The sequence below is a fragment of the Uloborus diversus genome, chromosome 8 (genome assembly GCF_026930045.1).
Source record: "Uloborus diversus isolate 005 chromosome 8, Udiv.v.3.1, whole genome shotgun sequence".
Classification (NCBI taxonomy): domain Eukaryota; kingdom Metazoa; phylum Arthropoda; class Arachnida; order Araneae; family Uloboridae; genus Uloborus; species Uloborus diversus.
In genome coordinates, this window is record NC_072738.1 from 58924870 (window position 1) to 58946168 (window position 21299).

General features: G+C 31.2%; 1 long non-coding RNA gene across 2 annotated transcripts; it reads left to right on the forward strand.

The window, feature by feature from the left end:
• The first annotated feature begins 3920 nt into the window (after nt 1-3920).
• LOC129227689 (uncharacterized) lies at nt 3921-20900 on the forward strand. Of its 2 annotated transcripts, XR_008580867.1 has the most exons (5): nt 3921-4015; nt 4246-4297; nt 10377-10424; nt 20165-20212; nt 20849-20897. It is a non-coding gene; the product is annotated as an uncharacterized LOC129227689 (long non-coding RNA). The 2 variants fall into 2 exon arrangements; XR_008580868.1 differs by lacking the exon at nt 20165-20212 and having other exon boundaries at nt 20849-20900.
• The last annotated feature ends 399 nt before the right edge of the window (nt 20901-21299 follow it).

The following is a 21299-nucleotide window of genomic DNA, read 5'->3' on the forward strand; positions in this document are numbered from 1 at the left end:
ACTTAGTAGAGGGAAAAAAATCCTTAAATGGTATCATGAGAAGTTTTTTCAAAGAAATTTCGAGTTCAAAGCCATGCGGAATATCGCCGAAAGGCAAGGTTGTCGGATTTTGTCCACCCAGGGAAAAACTGACCCATCCAACTTTTTTCAGTACATTAAAATTTTCAAATCGAAAACGCTGAGCTTAATAATAATAAATAAATGTGTAATCTGTGTAAATGATGAATCTGTAATGTAGCAGTCAAATTGCCAATCAATGCAATTAAAAATTAAATCATGATATAAAAAAACCCTGAATTTTGGGTCCAGAATCAAAAGTTATAAAATGAATTAAAAAGTTGGTGTTGAGAAAGGAAATATTCTAGTGTGGCTCTGATAAGTGCAAGCTTGACCTTGACTACTTCTTTTTGGGAATTTCAATGAAAAAGGGACGTATAATTGCTGCACGGATTTGGGTTGGGATACTTTTGAGAAAATTCTACAAAAGCAAACCAACTCAATTTGGTGGCAATTACCCTTCCCTGTTATCCCAAAAGAATATAAACATTATCAAGGTCAAGCTTCAATTTATCGGAGTCGCAATATACATCGAAATGAAACCAGTACTTAGTATGATATTAATGTAAATTTAAAGTTAAGCTCTTTTGTTCGGGTTCAAATTTAATGCATTTTATATGTTTTCACTTTTGGTTCAATATCTGAAACAAACTTAACCATAACTTCCTGTGGTATCAGCCTAGGCTGTTTTAAAGTGAATATGGATTTAAATAGAAAAAATAAATTCATTAAATACAAATAAATATTTTTATTAAACAATATAACGATACAGTCAGAAGGTTCAGTCATTATTGGATGGTGAAATTGTAGAATATAAGTAGGCTTGCCAGACGTCCTGGTTTTCAAACAAAATCATGGTGTCCTGGCTGGTTTACTTCACGTCGCGAAGAAAGATAAATTTGATTACAGATGACAGAAAAAGTCCAAAAACTCATTTCTGTACCTCAGAGCCAGATTGACGCGAGTCTATAAATTGCGATTTTCTGCACTGTATGTATAATCCTAGTCCATATCGAGTCACGCAAACGTAATTCTAAAAATCAAAAAAAAAAAAAAAAAAAAAAAAAAAAAAAAAAAAAGAAAAAAAAAAAGAAATAAACTGTAATTATTTACCAGTGTTAAAAGAGCGCACCCCTTATCCTTTGCATGAGCCAGACAAATGTTACTTCTTTTTCCTATAAAGTAGCAATTATGGACTTAAGTTAGTCTTGCTCTGAGGTAACATTGACCTGTAAAATTAGTATTAGATTAGCTTGTGAGGAATTTTTACAGCGAGATCAAAAACAAAAAAGACTTTCTAAAACAGTCCTGGCCAATGCAAAGAATGCGTAAATATTGTTCAATTTTTTAATTCTCATTCAAAGTTTTCCTTCCTATAAAGTAACTTAAAAATATTAATGTGTAGGAAATAAAATATTTAAATGCATCTGATCCGTCATGTATTATTTATTACCCCTGATTTATGCTTAAAATTAGTAACCATTTATTCATAGCATTGAGAATGAACCACCCTCTAAAACTCTAAAAATCAACCAGGGGTGAGCATTAGGTGTGGGCAATGTCATTCTTTTTAATGACCTGTTCATCAGAGGATCGTTCATTCTTTTGATCAGTTCATTTGAACTACTTCGTACATTTGAAAAAGTTGCAGATGATCTCTCTGCACAACATACTTATTTAGACTCGATATGTTTTATTAGATCAGTAATATTCTTTGAAGAAAAAATAACTAAAATTATTTTAAAGTAATAAAAAAATGCCGATGAAAAAGTGATCAAAAAATTTTATTCAGGTTTAGATGTATAAAGCAGTTATAGTTTTTTTTTTTTGTAAGTCATTTCTCAGTTGCAGAAACGAAAAAAGTAACAACAAATGTATCGGTAGCTCAACCGGACTACCGAATAACTTAATTAAAAAAAAAGTACTTACCTAAATATTAGGGAACTTCAAAATTATTCCGCAGTACTCATGGAGACAGAAGAAAAAAAGGCAACACTTTTTTGACTGGGGAACTAATTAGACATTAATATTTATTAAAAATCCCTGGATTATTGAATGTAAAATAAGCAACTTGAAAATCGCCAAGCAAGTTAAAAATAAAGTAAAATCAATATAGAATGTAGTTGATAGGAATGTTATAGAAGATAAAATGATCACCAGAAAAGTGGTAAAAAGTATTTTTAGAAATAACTTTGGTGACAGAAAGCGTGAGGAGGATTTTAGCATGTGCGTGGGATAAGAAGTGGAATGTCCAAACATTTTGTTAGTAGCCCAAACCAGTTACACAAAACATCACTAATGAATACTACATTGGAAAATAGCAAATTAACTGCAATGGTTAAAGAAAAATGATGAGTAACGCAGAAAGTAAAAAGGTTCGAAAAGAAAATATTGTACTGCATTGAGAAAAAGGAAATTTAAAATTGATTGCCCGTTAAAAAACTGATCATGAATGAATTTTTTTTAATGCGATTTTGTCACAAGTGCATAAATAAAATTTTCCAAATGCTCGCCGTTCAAAGAAATGGTCGTTCATTTTTTAGTGAACGGATCTGTTCATTTTAAGGATCCGTTCTTTTTGACTCGTTCGTTCATGAACGACAAATCCCTAGTGTGTATCCATTTGAATACTTGCTATACTGAAGGGGGGGGGGGGAGTTTTTCGATGTTCCGGTTAAACAGTACAGAAATCTGACACGCCTGAACATAAGGCACATTAAATTCAAGAAAACTAGAAAAAAGCAGTTTGCGGAATAATGATAATGATTTACTAGCATCATCCACTGCAGTTTATTTTAAATTTTTCAGCTGTCAAGAAATAAAGTCCTTGTAACATTGGCGTAACCAAAAAAAAAAAAAAAAAAAAAAATTGGAAGGGATGTTGCTGCATTTCAGAGGGGGAGGGGTGAAGTTTGTTTCAGTTGTTTTGTATGGTCATAAAAGAAACATTTCTGAGTTTCCAAGGGATGAATAATCACCAAATTCCACTGTAACGTGACTGCCTAACGCCATCCATTACACTGCAGTTACAGAACAGAAAAAGTGGTTGACTTTGAAAGACAAAACCAGCAGAGAAAAATAGGCAACTTGTTTATTAGAGTTGTCCATTTATTTCATCATGAAATCAAAATTCTGACTTTTAATGCTTAGAATATCGTTAATAAAAAAGACACTGTACATAGAGTAAATAAGAAAACTCATGCAGTATTTACTTCTATATATCGATCTAGAACTCTTTAAAAAAAAACATTATATTGATTACGAACAAAAAATCAGCTATTTATTTGTGATCACCTGCAAATTTTTTTTATTTTATAAGGATGTTTGCTTAGTTAAGCTCTCAATATCATCTCATGATTTTCCTGTAATGTATTTAAAAAAATAAAATACAGTGCAAAATCTCAGGAAGAATAACTTTTCATTATTTCCGTTTGTAGTTCACTTACTTGCTGGTTCAAAACAAACTTTTCTTTAAAAACTTCCATTCATTAATTTTGCAAATCATATTCATTTCGTATGCATCGAAAAAATTTTGCTGAAGTTTTTAGAACGATCATGTATATCTATTGTTCTAAAATCTTTCAAATATTACAGCGTGACTAATAAAATGCTGGTTTTACCCAATTTCTCTGGTGATGACAAGTAGCTAAAGCTGTGTGGTCAGCAATGGCTTCCAAAACAAAGCAGCAAAAGCTTCATAGACCACGTGTCCTATGCTTATGCACAACAAAGCTGCTGTGACGTCACGTGAAAGTATCCCATTCCTGCTCTAAATATAAGTAACGAAGAGGAGAGTCCCAGGGTCTCACTCTTACCTATGCCAGTGTGCCAAATAAAATGAAATTAGAATAGAATCTGGCAGCGGGAAAAAAGTTTTGTATTTGTTGTGCTCGCTCGTGGATTTGGCGGCTTTGCTTCTCGATTAGAGTGAAAAAAATTTTTGTTGCAAAATGAGAAGGTAAGATAAAACTTGGTGATTGATTGCAATTTATTCATTTCTGTGTTATTGTTGATTGTCACTCCAGATAAAATTTCACTTCTATAAATCGATGTATTTGAATCTACTTTTGAACAACTTTTATATACACCCTTAATTTCTTGTATAGCACATATATTTAATTTTTTTTGTAAACCTAAAACAGCATTTTATCAGCGTTTATATATGTCGTTGTTTTATTCTTTTTCTAGGTCAAATGTCCCTATTTGTGACATTCTGCTTGCTCTTGAAAGGCTATCTGAAGTAAGTTTTTATTTTCGAGGATAAAAATTTTGAAGATAATTTCATTGTTAAGGCTGAATTTTTTAAATCTAATTTGTTGTAGTTCCTCTGGAAGCACATAAATCATTAAATTCAATTATCAATTCAAAGTTTTCCCTCTTATTACCGTAATAATGTTAAATGGTTAATGATGAGAGTTTTAGAAATCAGAAGATTTTTTCTATTAAAATATAATTCTTGTGTTCTGTTTCTTGTTAATGTCTACACACAGAAACTGATTGGGACTAAAAAGTAGAGGGGGGGGGGGCAAAAGAAAAAATGACAACTAAAAGCCATAAGATTTTTAGCGGCAGAAAGTAAACAAAAGAAGAAAAAGTACAAAATTTTGCTAAGGCTGGTTTTTATTTTTAGAGCATACCTATGAGTGGTAATTGATGCTCATTTAACAGCTTAGCTCACTGTTGAACTATGTACACAATAACTTTCCCCAAAGAAACACTTCCACATGATGTAGGCTTACATTATTTACCCCAAAGTATTTTAAGATGTCATCAGCGGTGCCCACCTGGGTGGGAGGGTTGATCAGTATTTTTCTCGGAACTACTTTGATGTACCCCCCCCCCCCAAATCGGAAATTTGGCGACTTTTTTTTGTTTTTGTTGACACAAAACTTTGTTGCCACAAAACTTTTAAAAGAACTCAAAAAATGGTACAAAATAATTGAAAATACTAAATTTGGCAACAGTAAAAACCTAAAAGCTGAAAAAACCTAAATTGGCAACACCAAAATAAGGAACAGCAACCCTAAAAAGTCCGTAGGGAATGCCAGATTTGGCGCGTAATTTTTGGGGGTGTATATCAAAGTTATACCTTTTTCTCTATGTTTGCAATATTTAGGGGGGTGCGCCCAGGGTCGCGCCGTCCCTACGTGCAAGGATGTGCGGCTCACGAGGGCGCCAGAGTCAAAAAGGCGCCAAGCTCTATCGAACAAAAATGCTCTAAATGGGAGAAAAAAAATCCGACCAAAAATAAAATTGAACTTTTCATTGTATCTAATGGTGGGGGTGAAATTATACTGTTCAGTGAAACAAGCAATCCATCTCAGGGTTGGTAAAAAAATCGTTTTTTTTTTCCAAAAACCCCGTTTTTTTTGGTTTAAACTGGGTTTTTTTTTGGTTTAAATACTATTTGCGAGAAAAACAATTAATTTTCGGAAGGTAATTAAGGTTCCATTTAATTAACAGTTATTCAATAGTCAAATTATACCTAATTTCTTGATTAATTAAAAAGATTAGAACAAAATCTTGTAACTAAATTAAATAATTAAAATAGCTTTCTGCAGGGAAATATTGATTGAAATGTTTGACTTGATTAACATATTAGTATGCATGTATATATAGACCCTTTTTGATACGAAATACTGGCTTCATTTTTGATTTCATCAAATGAAAGCCAGATTAGGTCTTTTTTTCTACCAGAATTAGACATTCTTTTTAAAACAATATGAGTAAGTAATTTTTGTAAACTGCACAGGTTAGCTAAGGCAAAGCAAATACCGAAATCCCAATTCTAATGAACAAAAGGGGGGAAAAAAACTAAGAATTTTCTGCACCCAATAGTCATAAAGCAGCATAGGTGTATAGCCAATCAAAATCTTTTGAGCAAACAGAATCCATTAAAAAAAAAAAACACCAATGGAGAGTAGTTTATATGTGAAGATTTATATATTTCTCAATCAATTTTTACACATACATTTGCATTTTGTTCTGGGAATTTAAAAATTTGTCTTTTAATCTTCCTACATTATGTATCATAATACGAAGTATAAACTTTTTTTAAAAATTTGATTTGAAAATATTATTTGTGTTCACCTGCAGAACAAATCTTAATTTTTAGGTGCAAACAATTAAGTTAGACTGTTGATTACCTTACAAGTCGAAGTTAAAATTCCAGGAAAGTGCAAATAAATGGGCAAAAATGTCACACCCCTGCAACAGGAGTGAGCAATATAATGGATTGCATCTACAATAAAAGATTCAATCCTTAGTAAATCTTAACTAATCATGCAAATTAAGCATAATGATGGAAGTTGACTGAAATCTGCTTTATGGCACATATATGAAATAAAAATTATATTAATATTTTTTTTTCTATTAAAGCTTGTAATACATTTCGAAGAAACAACTTTGCAATTTTAGTATTTATCTCTGCAACTTAGCTAGGAACTTAGCATAAATGGAATTTTACATTTTTCAATATGTGTGGGGAAATCAATGTAAACCTGTAAAATGGAATTTTTTTTTTGGCTTTGAAAAAAAAAAAATTAAAAAAAAAACCGCATGGTTTTTTAAAAAAAAAACCAATTGGTTTAAACCATAGTTAAAACCATGGTTTAAACCAACGTGGTTTGAACGAAACAACCCTGTTCCGTCTCACAGCCTATCTAACAAGAAAAATTGGAACTGATGTGATATACCCCACCCTTGGCTACTTTTTCCTGTTGGCGCCAAGAAAGCGTCGCCAAGAAAACGATGTATGACGACATATGTCATACATCGTTCTTAGCGATGCTTTTTTAGCGCCAACAGGAAAAAATCAGATAAAAAAAACATGATCAAAGCACTTTAGAACACAATATATATAAAAACAACATAAAAGCACAACAAAAAACATCACGAATATATGCTTCAAAAATGTACAAGGCCGGGGTTTTTTGTAAACATATTAAAATCAATGAAATAAATTATTGTATTAATTACAAGTCGAAATTAATGCATTAATTTTTTTTTCATCATTTCTCCGGGATACGAGCCCTCGGTCTCATAGTACTTTCGTAATGAGACCTGCCTCGGTCTCATTACGAAAGTACTATGAGACCTCTGGCTCACCAGGACCTCGGTCCGTTATCCCTCCGACTGTTAATATACATTACAGTCGGAGTATGGTCACAGTTATGTATATTTTCATGGAGACACCCAAGGGTGGCTCCTTCCGTTCAGTGTACAATAATGACACAGTTTTAAGTGTGAAATATGCACCATTATTGTGCAGATTTATTAGTAAAATTCAGCATTTTTAAGAGTACAACCAAAAGAACTTTCAATTGTTAACATAAAATTCAGTACCTAAAGGAGGCACGTTAATAGAATGTCTAAATAATTCGTGGCATCGATAAGAATTAACTTTTAGAACAAAATAACCGTAGTATTTCTGTAAAATTAATTTACATACAGTAAAAATAAAGTTAAAAACTACAAGAACCCCTCAAGGATTTGTAAAAACAAAGAATTTTGGAAGTGAGAGGTTTTTTTTGAATTCTAAAATAAAGAACTTACCTTTTTATATGGTATAAATATTCACACTCAGTCTAAAACAATACATCATATGACAATGACACGTTACAGATACACACCACGTTGGAGTTAACTTTTAATTAACATTCAAGTTTGAAGAAACTGGCATTTTCTATTGTTTTTACTTCAAAACACAACTACTGAATCTAAACTAACACAAAATAAGCATTCCTGTAAGATATATTGCACAAAATAACATGTATCTCTCCTGCGTAAAACCAAGTAAAGAACCCAAGTAAACAAGTTCGAACAAGTTTGCCTTCGCGTTGCCAACCACAGGTTAGTTTCACCAGGGATGCCATGCTTAAAAATTTATCGCCTCATTGGCGAGAAAAATATTTCAATTTTGTGCAAAAAATCGGATGTCGCCAAATGGGGGGGGGGGGTATATCACATCTGTACCGCAAAATTATTGCCTTGTTGTGTCTAAACATGCTATGCAAAAGCGTAATGTATTGCACTTTGCACTGAAAAAAATGTGATGCTAATTAATGCATACATTAGCATTTTTCTTCCTAATGTGGAGCAGTGAATGCTTTTTTGGTAAGTCTGCGTAGAATATAAGATTGAGTCATGGAGTATCTTGCATTAGATTGAGCGCATGAGGCGCAACAAATTTGCGTTTCTCCATTTTGGTTCTTGCAATGAATATGTTGCACTATAATTTTTGCAATTAGTCTTTTTGTGATTTTCCCTGCTTTGTGCTATCATACGGTGAGCGTATTTTCATATTATTGACCTGTGCGTAATATTTATATATTGTGGATTATAACTTAGACTAACTTTTTAGTTCAGAAAAGTAACGACTTGACGATAATAACTCGATTCTTCCCTTCTCCCCTTTTAATCTTATTTGGTATCAAATTAAAAAACAGAGCTATGGAAAGATAATGTATTTGTTTTAGATTTCAAATTCAATGCTTTTTTAACGGTTCCGTATTTTATAAATATTGGTTTTACAGGAAATAATTTCAGTTTTAGGGTTTAAGGTGGAACATCCTCTACATTACTGTACGTCATTTCATAAATATAATCAGTAACCTCGTGTCAAGTTTTGACAGACATTCATGTTTAATTATTCATTAATTAAGAGTTTAGAGAGATATTTAGAGTGATGTTAAACTTTAATACTCCAAATATTTTCTCTTTCCAAAACGCATAGCATATTAATGGAGTTTACTGACCTCGAAAAAACTTCAAGATATGAAATAAAAAGGTGCACTGTGTTCCAAAATAAAAGTTTGTTATATACCGATTTTAACCCTTATGGAAAAAGAGAGGAAAAAAAATTTTCTTAAAAAATCCCTGATGCAGTTTTTAAAATAACAGAAATTGTTTTGTCTTTTTATTGCGCAAATTTTTCTACCCGCAGAAAATACACAGCTCTGGTTTCACACCCTTCTCTCCACTCAGGGCCTGTTTACCGAAAAGGAGAAATAGGCTTAGAGCCCCTTCTGTTCGAGGGCTTCGAATGGCTATAACTGTTTTAGCAAATTGCAAAAATTGTAATGTTTGCCTTTATAAGGACCCCAAAAAAGGATTTGGTCTAAGGCCCCGATATTTTATTTTGGTCAATAGGTTCTGGGATTATAGAGGGCCCTAGAACCAATACAGAGTTTTAAACTAAGCTTGATTTTCGGAAAATTTAATAAAATAGAATGAAAACAAAACTCAAACATTTTCGGGCCCCTTCCTACTCCGGGCCCCACCGCCTTGCGGGGTCTTGCGGTACGTAGTTACGCCACTGAATCCCAGGAACAACACTCAGATATCCTAACTGTTGCTCTGAGGCGACGATTCATGTTTCATTGGTCCATGAGAGATGCAAAACTACGACTATTTTCCAAAGTATGATTAAATTATTACTCAAATTTTCCAATTTCTTAATTCATTTTTATAATATTTAATTTCAGACTTAAGATTAAAGCAGTGGGGCCCAACCTACGGTCTACAGGCCACGTGCAGCCCCGGAAGCTGACCCAAGTGGCCCATTGTTTTCTTCACTTTCTCTAAAACCATGATTACATTATAATGCTTCAAATTTGGAGTCAAGTAGTCAAAAATTGCTTTTATGAAACTAGATGCAATTAATAAAATAAGCATTTGGTAGTAACAATTCCTATTTTGTAATTTTCTTTTGCTTTACCATGATTGTTCATGTTATTCAAATAAATATTTTAAAATCTTAAAATTGTTCTTGCCCGCGAGAGATATTTGAATATGAGGTGTGGCCCTTGAGAGAAAAAAATATAGGTTGGGCGCCACAGAATTAAAGCAATCCAATAATCATGTGAGAAGTATTTTTGTGCATAGTTGAATTTTAACTATTATTGTTATTTGTTACTAAACAATGTATTGTTTAATTTATATAATTAATACCTCCTATCACAGCCTCTTATTTGTTTGCAAATTTAATCTCATCACTTTAATATTTCTTCTCATTATTTTTCCAGTTGAAGCAGAATTTATATGTACTCTAAAAGCATTTTCTATTGCCAGCCTGTTGTAATCACAAAAATTTAACCCTTGGAAAATATTTCAACTTTATATGATCAACTTTCAGTCTGTTCATATGAATGACGCTTAATTTTCAACTCGTAAAATTTTTCTGATATCTTCATATTCTTGAAAATAAGTGCTTTTAATTTTGTTAACTGATGAAGATGGGAAAAAAAATCATGCTGCTCTAAACGCTTTACAGATGCTGCTAATTGTATTTAAAAATGTCTTTATTTTCTAATTTACAGAAAAAAAGAGAGGATAAAGTTGCACCAGTAAAAGAAAACTTAAAACAGGTAATATCTCTAGATAATTAAAATTTAAAGCTTATTGTTTAAAATTATGTTATTGCCATGTCTCAACCTTTCTAAATGTTAAAGTTAATTTCTAAATGTAAGCAACACAAGGTCTGTCCAGGATTTTTTAGTGTCCGTTTTTTGTGAAATATGAAATAATTTTGTGAAAAACCAATTTGTTTTGGGAAAAATCAAATAATTTTGCAAAAAGAAAAAAAAAACTTTTTTTTTAAAAACAAAATTTCAAAATTTTGAGATGGTGTAAACTGCATTGTTGAAAATTTTAGTTGGGTATTTTCCTGTTTACTGTTGAGATTATCATTTTTGAGTTTTCCTAGTATTTGAGGGGAGGGTTGAGGGAGGAACCAGCATCGTTCTCTGGGAGATGGTTGAGAATCAATATCCCTCAAGAATCAATATATACGATTCTATGTTACGTTAAATTTTTCTAGAAATGTTATGTGTAAAGTATTTAAAATATTTGAAACAAAAATATAAAATAAATAAGTAAATAAAATAAGTAAAATAAAGGCAGGTGTTTAGCATTTTAACTTTTTGACTCAAGACACTCTTAAAAAGCTCAGAATTTCATTTAAAAACTCATAAATTTTGTGATTTTAATAAAAATAAAATACTTTCCAAAAGCAGGGAATACTGCTAAATTTGCAAAGTACGTCACAGAACAGATGCCTGTACTGCAAAACAAATCTGTTCATATGTGAGGGGAAAACTCAGATGAATTTTCTGCAGAAAATCTACAGATTTTTGCAAACTGCTGGTTTTCTGCAAATATCTCCTATTTAAAGATGTAATTTTGCAGAATACTGCACAATTTCTGCTGATTTTTTTTTTTTTTTTTTTTCAAATTAGAGTTAAACTTAAAACTCCCACAAAATGTCAAGTTTTGTGTGTGATTTGCGGGAACTTTAGATCTTCAGATTGAAGAAATCTGCACAATTTCTGAAAAATTACATCTTTAGTTGGAAGATATTTGCAGTAAGTCTGCAGAAATTCCACAGATTTGAGCAGAAAATATCATCTTTGACTGCTGCCCCTGCTTCTTGCTCCTAAAACATCCTGGAAGATCGTTGTATTTGAAAATGAATCAATTATGTCAGAAAGGGCGTAAGTCCGATAGGAATCCATTGGACTTAGCCCTTCCTGAAATAATCGATTCAAATGTTCTGAAAGTAAATTTATAATGTATGAATTTATGTTGCAAAATAATTTTGGTCAAATGATTTCAAGTTGCAGAACACCACCAAGTATTCTGCTTTGGGGTGATAGTTAATTTGTTTACCTCTTAACAAAGCGTACTAAACATCGTAAATTCAAAAAATTTGATTCCCATAGCGGATGCAATAAGATCACAATCTTCAAAGTGAAGGCATAAAAAGTATAAAGACAGCTTGTAAAAGGGCTTATTTTTGTAAAAAATTTTTTAAGAATTGCATTTCAGAAACTTATGATAAATACGTCATTAATGTCTATTGACACAGTTGAAGAAAAAATAAAAGTATACCATCGATTCAGCATTTTAATTTTTAACTTAAAAAGGGAGTGGGGGATTTCGCTTAAAACACTTAAAATAAGTGTTGAAACAGAAATAAAGAGACTTTTCATTTATTTGCATCCTAACAAATTGAAGTTAGCTTGAAAAAAAAAACATTCTCACATCGGATGTAAGCAGATTGCATTTTTCAAAATAAAGGCATCAATCATATAAAAATGGTAAATAAAAAAGTTTATTAAAATTAATCATCCATGTTAGCTTCGAGAATTGAAACCCATATCATTTTCTCCCAATTTAATGTTCAAACATCGTACGGTAAAAACAAACATTGCCAAGCTGGTAAATTAATGAAGGTATTATCTAATCAAGTTACTATAAAGGTTTAACACTAGATGCTACTGAATAGAGCTAATTTTTAAACTGGTAACCGTATCTGAAGCAATCACATTGTTTTCCCTATCCGTTTGCAGTTTAAGTTTGTTGGTCATTTCATTTGGCTAATATGTATACTGTATTACTATGCATTATCCGGCATGCCTGAAAAAAGCCAGTTTGACCAGCATGCCAGGAAATTTGAATTTTCCAGCATGCCATATAATTTGAGGTTTATTTTGCAACAAAACAAAAGTAAACTAAAAAATATAATAATGTATTATGTGATTGCTATTTATGGTAGGTAATTATTAATTGATTTAATTAAATGCCGATAAAGTAATCAATTCAGAAGCAATTGTCGTTACTGGGATTTGTTCATAATTTTTTTCAATAAATTATTTTAGGTTCCTTTTAGGGGTAAGTTTAATTTTTATTTATTGAAAAGCTATGGTTAATTTTTTAGCACTGGTTTAGGGACAGTAACTTATTGATTAAATGTTTGCATACTTAGTTTTAATTTAATTTTTATAAAATTATTCGTTATTAAACAATATTTCTCTTGTTAAAATAACTAATGATATTGTTAGTAAATATTTTTACAAAATTAAACTTTTTATTAATATTAATGAGATATGTATAGAACTTGTATTCGTTTTAAGCTGAACACATATTTTTTCTAGTATTCTTTTTCCTAACCTCGATTTTTCACGCATGCCGTAAAGGACCAGGCAAATGTTATTGAAAGTCTGGTGACCCCCGAATTTTGCGGCATGCCAGATAATACAGGGTAATACGGTATATATTTTTAAAATTTATTGCTGTTTAAATCATGAGTGGGAAGAAACGTGCTGACACTGCCTTTTCAGAGAAGTTTTGAACAACACTGCTGCAAAATAGCTATGATAAAACAAACATGGAAAATTATTTAAAACAAAACTGACTTTCAACTGTTAATTTTGTTTAAAGAAACCAACAACAAGCATTATATTTATTTGGTATCATTAGTTATTTATCGTTTGCAGGATCATTTTTTCTTAAAACTACAACAGCAAATCCTGTATAAGCTCCTCTAATTTAACTTTAAAAAAAAAAATATTATTGAGATGATATTTTTCCAAATATTATTGAGTTATGCAAGGAAATATGCATTATTTTGATTTCAGATATGCTTTTCCAATAAACAATTTGTGAAGGGTCCGTTTTGGTTTTGGTTGATCAGAATTTTGCGAAAGGTTTGTTTTAGTTGATCGAATTTTCGTTAAGGGTCCGTTAACAGACACAAATTTTCTCTGGCCAGACCTCTGCAACACCAATTGATGCATCATTATTATTATGTAATAACAAAATATGTATGGAATTTGAAGTAAAGAAATCTGCTTTAAGGCTCTATCATAAGCTAATTTATTTGTCAACCATATTGCCAGTGGATTGTTCCAGAACCCTACCTATCCTTATACAGTAAAACCTGTAAAGTTGACCACCTTTGTAAGTTGACCACCTGTCTATGTTGACCGCTTTTGTCAGGAACGGAATTAGTCCTATCTCGTATAATGAAGGAAAACCTCTGTAACTTGACCACCTTTGTAAGTTGACCACCTGTCTATCTTGACCACTAATGTACCCCAAATTTGGTTTGGAGTATTGTAAAAAACCCTTTGTAAGTTGACCACTTGGATTGTTTTTTAAAACTTAATTTAGCAAATTATTTTATTATTTTTTTATAGCTTTCCAAGAATATTTTTGATGCCAGACCAGCATTTTACCAACTAAATAAAACAGCAGCATAACTAAAGCTCCTTGTAAGTTTAACCCACATTGGAAAAATACTAAGAACCCTTTTATTCTCCAAACTTGTTTTTCTTTTGTTGTTCTATTTGAGATTACCTCTTGTACTCTCTGTTCAATGAAAACATGTGTCAGTAGAAAAGTACAAAGTATTTTTTTCCAGTCGCAATATTTTGTGGCAGCACTGGAATTGTGCTAGAGTAAAAGTTACTTGCATTGCAGTATTTCTGGTGCAAGGGATTAAGAACTAGGACATTTTCATTTTCAACTGCCTATTAGAACTATTAGAGTCCAGCTTGTTGCTCTTTGTGTTATAGTTTTACATAAAATGGCTTCAAAAAGAAAGTTAGTTGAACTTGAGATTGATAAAAAGTATGAAGTATTAAAATTAATTGAAAAGGGAGAAATCCATAGAAAATTAGCTGACACATATGGAATTTCCAAAACTACAAACTTCAATAGGGAGTTATTTTGTTGAAAAGTAGATCATCATGGTTATAAATGTATTAAATTCCAGCTTGTTGCTCTTTGTGTTATAGTTTTACATAAAATGGCTTCAAAAAGAAAGTTAGTTGAACTTGAGATTGATAAAAAGTATGAAGTATTAAAATTAATTGAAAAGGGAGAAATCCAGAGAAAATTAGCTGACACATATGGAATTTCCAAAACTACAAACTTCAATAGGGAGTTATTTTGTTGAAAAGTAGATCATCATGGTTATAAATGTATTAAATGTATATGAGAAAAAAAATAATAAGCGAAAAATTTGTTATTTTTGATTAGCAATAAATTTTTAGGAACTATTAATACCAAATAACTTTTTATAAACAATGATTTATTTTTATTTATTTATTTATTTTTTGATCAATTTACTGAAATTTTAAATTTACATGACACATTATACGTCATTCTGAGAAAATAACCTCTAAAAATATTTGAATAGCATTTTAAATTATTGTTTCAAAGAAATGTTAAACAATGAAAGTGAGTTGAGCGGAAAAAGTAAGTGTCAATTAGTCAAAAAAAGAATACATGGTGCAAGAAATGACAAAAAAAAAAAAAAAAAAATCATTACGCCCCTTTATAAGTTGACCACCTGTCTAAGTTGACCACCAAAGTACTGCACCGCAAGTGGTCAACTTACACAGGTTTCACTGTATATTATTTCTGTAGCCTGTTTTTTGTTTCTACACGAGATCTTCCTCAATTCTTGATCGATTTCTTTGATTTGCACCTTATTTTAAAGCTTATCATGCAGGCTAATGACGAAAAATAGACCCATGGTCTAAAAATTGTTTTTTTTTTTCTGTCAAAAAAACTTGTTTTTAAAGCACCAGAATGACGTTTTCAGTTAAATTTATAACTTTAACTTGCACTGTGACCGACAGAACTGAATAGCTTGATATGCAGAGGGTTTGACTGGTAACCAAAAGAATGAGTGTTCGGGCCCATGTCCGGACAATCTGCGTCAAAAAATTAGAGAAATATCACGCATTACATAAACACTTGATAACAATAAATAAAAGGTATGAGGTAATAGAATGAGATGGAAATGCTCCTTGCTGTTATGAAAACTTGATGCAACATGGAGCTTAATTAATTCTTAATTGTAGGGTTTTTTTTTTTTTTTTTTTTTGATTAGGTTCCGGTCAGAAAATTGAAACATAATGTAAGCGAAAACATAAGTATCAAGTTTAATATTTCAGACTACAATGAAAGAGTTTTTTGTTCAGAAAAAAAATAAATCGTATATTGAAATATAGATTCTTCTAATGAGTTTTTGACCCTTTGTACAAATAAAAAAATTACTACCTCAAATTGAAATTATGCTTTTCATTAAAAACTAAGAATATGTTTTTTAGAATACAAAGTAAAACATTAAAATTATTAACAACTTGATGGGTAAAATGTATTTTTTTCTTCTTTCGGCAAAAAACAAATAGCCTATCACATTTTTACTACATTCAAAACACTACGCTTAAAAAAGAACTATTTTGTATTTTAACCGTGCAGTTAAATGATGAACACGTGCTGCCATCTAAGCCATAACGGTTCAAGTAGCCTGCGATAAAAAAAATGTAAAAATTTTGAAAAATAAAAATACTTCTCTTCAATATCTTATCCTATATATTATTTCTGCGGATTATTCTTCTGTCAGTATGCAAATCTTTCTTATCTCTTGAAGAAATTCCCCCATCATTTTAAAACTTATCAGGCCGGCTAATGACAGAAAATAGACTTACGGTCTAAAAATCAAGTTTTCAGAAACGCCCCTTGCTGTTGCAAAACCTTGATACAGCCTGTACAGGGTGGCGACAGTTTAGGGAAAAGTCAGGGAGCATTATCACTCAGGGAAACATCAGGGAATTTTGAAAAAAATAACAGAAATTCAGGGAAAATTGATCAAATGAAGAAAAAAAAAATTTCCATGCAAAATGAGGTACTTTGATTCCCTATGAATTTTCCCCCAATTTGTTTTAAAAAAGTAAAATTAATAAGGGGGGCAATTATAAAATGCCACATATTAGTGCATCTTTTTTCCTCAAGGTATTCAATCTTAGGATGAGCTTCCTAAGATTGCTTCTGTGTCTGTAAAGTTGTTTATAATTTACCTAGCTTGAATTTTCCTTCACGCATTCCATGCTACGTAAAATAAACAACCCTACAGGCAAAGAGGAAGTCGTCATTAGTGACTTTGCTCCCTTTCTTTTACTCATTATCTTGAAGTAATTAGTATACTGTTATCACATTTTCAAGAAACAATCTTTGTTTTCCAAAATAATGCAAAAAAAAAAAAAAAAAAAAATCTTAAAAGTTATCACTTGGCATTTTGAATTATTTAAAATCAAATTTGTGTTTTTGCCATGGGTGTTATTCGCTGTCACTTCAGATTACACTAAGGGTTTTTTTTTTGACCTTAAAACTCTTTTATTTTAAAACTATATACATATACATTTTAAATTAATAATTGTTTTTTCGTTTCAATGTTGTTTGTTACTAAAGTAATCTAAGATTTTTTTTTTTCAACAACTAAAAAATTAGTTGTGTACGCGAGTAAATATTTTTATTATTTTTTAGTAGTTAAAATGCTGTATTCATTCATTAAAACCTAAGTTCTTGATTAGAGAATAGCTCAATATGACTGATTGTTGAAAAATTTCCATTTTTTACATAAATGTCTATTCTGTCGTGTGCAGGTAAAGGGCAGAAACTGCACTTTTTAAATTTTTTCTTGCATTTTTGTGATCTATGGTACATTACCTTTATTGTACACTAGTGGTACCCACTCCCCTTTGCCCGTAGTAGAAAATGAAAAGGTCATTTGGTTCGCCTGTACATTAACAAATAATGGATGATGAATTTCTCGCCAATTGGTTTTATTCATTTGCTTGCCTATGTTGCGGTTCCATGTTATGATAATTCCGTAATGTATTCGTCCACATTGTGATAATTTCCTTGGGAAAATTTCCTTAAAATTGGAATATAAAATGAACAAAATCGAATTTTCGAGAAATCGCTTCAAAGTGCACACCCCCATGCTACAAACTAACTTTGTGCCAAATTTCATGAAAATCGGGCGAACAGTTTAGACGCTGTGCTCGTCTCAGAGATCCTGACTGACAGAGAGAGATACAGACAGACTTTCAACTTTATTATTTGTAAAGATACTCTCTTATTTGGTCTCCCCTGAAAAAGAGGCGCAAAAAAGTCTTAATTCCAATATTTTCCTATTGTTAGTACTGAATCCACCACATATTTCTTCAAATATCTCGAAAACTAATTTCTGTAGATACTGCCGTTAACCTTCTCATGGCAGTATTATTTACGTAAGTAAAAACTACATTATTTCCATACCTTAACTATCACTTGTTTGTTATTCTTACAGCAACAATTATACTACTTGAAAATTCAGTTCAAGATTATTTCCATTTAAATTTTTTAGTTTTATCGTGATTAGATATGTCTTTAAGGGTGGTTTTAAGAATTTTTTAGAATTCTTACGTTAACTGCTTCCTGGACGTAAAGTATTTGTTTTAGATTTCCTACAATATTTCTTTGTCGATAATTTAATATACAATTTTTACCCCCCCCCCCCAAAAAAAAGGAGCATCTTTTTAAAATATACTTTTAATTAACAGCTTAAAACCGTTTTAAACACTGCATTTTATTTAATATGCAATGCATTTCAGGTAGGGCAAAGAAAGGAAACCATTATCATTGGTAACGTGAATCAGGGAAATTTGGTGAACTTAATCAGGGAAAAGTCAGGGAACTTTTTTTTCCAGTTCCTGTCGCCACACTGCTGTAGTTGTTATGCAATTTATTATTTTTTTTAAAGCAAAGTTCTAATACAATTTTCCAATTTTTTGCCTCACTTTCGACAAGGGGAAAAAATAATTAACCTGTTTTTTTTACTTATTTATTTATTTTTTAAACCACTCAAGCGGCTGCGACGTAATATTACGTTCAAAGCTTTCGGCTTTCCTGCAGAACACCAGCGGTTCTTCCCCTCGCGGGAAAGGAAGGGTGAAGGAATTGATGAATAGTGGGGGGGTGAAAGGCATCTACAGCTCTTTTGTCCACCCTCCGTGTCAATTTCTCCCCAGTGAGGAATTAATAGAGCATGATTTTCAACGGTCCTGTTTCTTTTGAAATACCTGTGCAATGTGGAACTTATAGTTCTTTATGCTTGCAAGTTTAAGAATAAAAGTAAATAAAAATTGTCACAGTTAAATATAATGGCAGTTTTAATATTTGAATAAGTTTAAATATGTAGAAAAATCTCTGAAATTGATGAAAGGTCTTATAAATTATACAATCAAAATTGATTGAGCTAGAATGTAAAATTTGTCATCCTTAATTCTTCAGTTAGGGGAGGGTGGCCCAAAGCGGGTAGGTTTTCACAGAACGCTTAAAAATCGTAGTTTTTGAATTTTTATAGCAACAAGTTTCAGTTTTATTTCCTAGCAGGTTTCTTGAACTTCAAAATAAAAAGTGATTTTCGTGTTACTTCAAACCCAATATTTATTTAATATCAAACTTTTCAAACATTTGAAAAACCCACTTTTTCCTAACAAGGAGCCCGAAGCGGGTAAGCTTGACTAATTGTGATTTGGTACATTTCCCAATCAAATATGAAGTTATAAATGAGTTAAATAATTGTCTAACTGCCTGCCATTACAAACAAAAAAAGAAAGTTGTACTCATTCAATTGAAAGTCAGCACATTTCTTTATAAAACTGTTGTGTTTAGCCATAAATATAAAGATACGATTCACACATGACAAATATTTATTTTACAATACTACAACATGAACACTACAGTTACATAATGTATATATTAATTAACCCTTTTTTCATATGCACTGCTTTTTCAGGAGTCACTCAACCACACTTTTAATGATGTGTTTTAATGTTTGCATTGAAAATACGTACAACCAAAAGGTGAACGATGATCAAATTATCACAGCATTGTATTTGACGAGTTTTTACTACTGATGTCTTCAAATTACATGCCTTCTCTTGTGCGCTTACGTTTTTCCGTTTACTTCAAATCTTTTTTCTTTTTTTTGCTGCTTCTTCATAATGTTCTTTCTTTGAAATTTTTAAAGAGCAAAATGCCTCATGAAACGATTTGAAGCACAGTGCGGAGTTCTGCATGGGTAGACTAGTATAATTTATACCACCTGTCACAGAATCTTATTTTGTTTGCAGAAAGGGAATTTATGATACATGTAATAGCTTTATATATAGATATGTGTATATCTGTATTGTAGGGCATGTGTGTCACAAAAAAACTGTGGGTGATAGAAAAATTCTGAATGCAGATTCGAAATCAGCATCAAAAATACTTCTAGGATCACATATTTTTGTTTGTTGGCCAATTTTTTTTTTATTTTTATAGATCAGTGTTTTTAGCTCGTAAAATTTCTGACATCTTTATATTCGTGAAAATAAGTGCTTTTAATTTATTAACTGATTAATATGGGAAAAAAATCATTCTGCTCTCAACACTTTACAGATGCTGCTGATTGTGTTTAAGAAAATTTTTATTTTCTAATTTATAGGAAAAAAGAAAGAATATATTTGCACAAGAAAAAGAACACTTAAAGCAGGTAAGATCTCCAGATAATTAAAATTTAAAGCTCATTGTTTAACATTATGTTATTGCCATATCAACCTTTCTAAATGTTAATGTTAATTCCTAAATATAAACAGCACTAATTGATGCATCAGTACTATTATGTAATAACAAAACATGTGTGAAATTTGAAGTAAAGAAATCTGCTTTAAGGCTCTGTCATAAGCTAATTTGTCAACCTCATTGCCAGTGGATTGTTCCAGAACCCTACCAATATAATTAATACCTCCTATCACAGCCTCTTATTTTGTTTGCAGATAAGTGTTTGTTCATTTAAGCTCATCACCTTAATATTTCTTCTCGTTATTTTTCCTGTTGAAGCAGAATTTATATGTACTCTAAAAGCTTTTTTTTTTTGCCAGCGTGTTGTAATCGCAAAAATGTAAACCTCAGAAAATATTTCAACTTTATATGATCAACTTTCATTCTATTCATATGAATATCGCTTAATTTTCAGTGCGTGAAATTTCTGATATCTTCATATTTGTGAAAAAAGGTGCTCTTAATTTTTTTTAACTGATTAAGATGGAAAAAAAAAATCATGCTGCTCTCAACACTTTACAGATGCTCTTAATTGTATTTAAGAAAATCTTTATTTTCTAATTTACAGGGAAAAAGAAAGAATATGGTTGCACAAGAAAAAGAGAACTCAAAGCAGGTAAGATCTCCAGGAAATTAAAATTTAAAGCTCATTGTTTAAAAATATGTGTTTGCCATATCAACCTTTTTAAATGTTATCGTTAATTTCTAAATGAAAACAACACTAATTGAAGCATCATTATTATTATGTAATAACAAAATATGTATTGAATTAGAAGTAAAAAAAATCTTCTTTAAGGCTCTGTCATAAGCTAATTTGTCAACCTCATTTCCAGTGGATTGTTCCAGAACCCTACCAATATAATTAATACCTCCTATCACAGCCTCTTATTTTGTTTGCAGATAAGTGTTTGCAAATTTAATCTCATCACCTTAATATTTCTTCTCATTATTTTTCCTGTTGAAGCAGAATTTATATATACTCTAAAAGCATTTATTTTTGCCAGCCTGTTGTAATCTCA